Genomic DNA, 2500 nt, shown 5'->3' on the forward strand with positions numbered 1-2500 from the left:
TGAAAGATGCGTCGCCGGTACGAGGACCGTGCGATCAGCCCAAAGTTATTCAGAGTCACCAAGGCAAACGGACCGGACGAGCCGACCGATTGGTTTTGATCTAATAAAAGCGTCCCTTCCATCTCTGGTCGGGACTCTGTTTGCATGTATTAGCTCTAGAATTACCACAGTTATCCAAGTAACGTGGGTACGATCTAAGGAACCATAACTGATTTAATGAGCCATTCGCGGTTTCACCTTAATGCGGCTTGTACTGAGACATGCATGGCTTAATCTTTGAGACAAGCATATGACTACTGGCAGGATCAACCAGGGAGCTGCGTCAACTAGAGCTGAGCAGCCGGCCGCCCGGGAGTGTGTCCCAGGGGCCCGCGCGAACACGCAAGCGTCCGCTCAATTATTCTGCAAACAGGAGGAGGCTGAGCTCCCCTGCACAATACACCTCGAAACCCTCTCAGGTCCCGGCGGCGCGCAGCGCCGTCCTAAGTACTTGGTCGGGTTCGAGAGAGGCGCAATCGCCCGGAGTTAGGCGAGTAGACGCTTTAGGTGCGACCACCCGTGCTCCCAACTGAGCTTGCCGCTGCCGACAGAGGCCCGGGAGCGTGCTGTCGTGGCATTGCCGGCGGGAGACAACACGCGCCACCTACGGTGACCGGCAGCTCCAACGCCAGCGCCACAGAAGGGCAAAGGCCCCACGTGGGTGCCGAAGCGAACTCTCCCAGCACAGCGCACGTGCCAACACGTCTGCACAACTGCGATACAAACCACCAGCGAGAACCGCTGGGGCGACCGAGCAGCAGACGGCGTCGCGGCGCCGAGTGCCGGGCGGCGGCGCATCCTCAACGCACACAGTCCTCAGTCGGACCAGCACACTGCAGATGTCCACCGCGCTTCGCACCGGGCCCGCGAGGACCCACTTTGGCCGCCCGGCGCCGCGCGCAGGGTGCCCCGGCGCGCAGCTGCGCCGCCTGCCGCGTCCGTCGGCCGGCGCGCCTGCCACTGGGCGCCCCCACCAGCCGGCTGTAGCGCGTGCGCCCACGCACCGCGCGGCCAGCACGCCGGGCGGCCCCCCCTCACCGGCCGGGGACGGTCCCACCCAGCCACCGCCGCGTATCGCTTCACACACAGATTTGCCCTTACTGATTTACCTCCAGCAACAACAACCGCACCACAATGGGTTTACCAGTTGTTCATTTGCGTTGCGTCACGTCACCAGCAAACGTAGACGTCCATCCCAGTTTGCAAATGCAACGATTATTGCATACCTGTCTGTTAGGTGTCACGACACACTACGTCTGCCCACATACACGCAACAAAATGTGCACGACTAGAGAACACGTGGGAGGTGGCCCCCTACGTATGCGATGTCCATTACGAGACCGACTGTCAACCAGCATCTGTACCATGTCGCAGATGTGGAACGCGGTGCACCATGCTATCACACTGTGTGAGAAGAGACGACTACGTTTGAATACACGCGCCACTACATCAACAGACGGCTCATGCTGATCGCCATCCAGGGCGTCCGTTACTCCCACACGTCTCTATGGCGTACCACACTGCAATGTAGCTGTTATGGGGAGACGGCACGTGGCTGAGTGCACAACATTTGGACCGTATGGTTCGCTGTTGTTGGGCGCAGTCGTACGGTCACACATGTGCCACAGCGTATCATTCAGTACATACGGACCTATGTGCAGTACAATGTGAGGATTAAGCTTACGATATCAGCGGACAGTGGACACAGGCCGTACCACGACGTAGACTGAGCGCTTCGACATGCGAATGCCAGTGAACAGCTGCGAAGGGCATTGAACACGCAAGCACCTGAACGACCAGCGTGCGAAGGCAGGGTGGAGGGGGGGGGGCGATGTACATCCTGCAGTTGTCCACATTACAGTGTACAGCGGGAGCATGTAAAAAGTAAGCAACACTTGCGAAGTGTTCAACATGAAACGACACACAAGAGGGTGGGCGGTGCGAGTAGCGAACTATATTCAGAGGGTTGTGGTTAGACAACACTAGATTAATGTAACGTGTCATATGCCAATTACAGAGCAGGTTAAGGCACAACGTGGGTTAGGTTAAGGCACAACGTGGGTTAGGTTAAGGCACAACGTGGGTTAGGTTAAGGCACAACGTGGGTTAGGTTAAGGCACAACGTGGGTTAGGTTAAGGCACAACGTGGGTTAGGTTAAGGCACAACGTGGGTTAGGTTAAGGCACAACGTGGGTTAGGTTAAGGCACAACGTGGGTTAGGTTAAGGCACAACGTGGGTTAGGTTAAGGCACAACGTGGGTTAGGTTAAGGCACAACGTGGGTTAGGTTAAGGCACAACGTGGGTTAGGTTAAGGCACAACGTGGGTTAGGTTAAGGCACAACGTGGGTTAGGTTAAGGCACAACGTGGGTTAGGTTAAGGCACAACGTGGGTTAGGTTAAGGCACAACGTGGGTTACGTTAAGGCACAACGTGGGTTACGTTAAGGCACAACGTGGGTTA

At 56.9% G+C, this 2500-nt stretch overlaps 1 non-coding gene across 1 annotated transcript in view; it reads right to left on the reverse strand.

The window, feature by feature from the left end:
* LOC126149544 (small subunit ribosomal RNA) overlaps positions 1-316 on the reverse strand; it is a 1909-nt gene extending 1593 nt beyond the window's left edge. Inside the window, exon 1 of the ribosomal RNA XR_007530979.1 lies at positions 1-316. This exon is cut by the window's left edge and continues 1593 nt beyond it. This is a non-coding gene — a ribosomal RNA (small subunit ribosomal RNA).
* Between the last annotated feature and the right edge of the window lie 2184 nt (positions 317-2500).

Source organism: Schistocerca cancellata, unplaced genomic scaffold (genome assembly GCF_023864275.1).
Source record: "Schistocerca cancellata isolate TAMUIC-IGC-003103 unplaced genomic scaffold, iqSchCanc2.1 HiC_scaffold_937, whole genome shotgun sequence".
Classification (NCBI taxonomy): domain Eukaryota; kingdom Metazoa; phylum Arthropoda; class Insecta; order Orthoptera; family Acrididae; genus Schistocerca; species Schistocerca cancellata.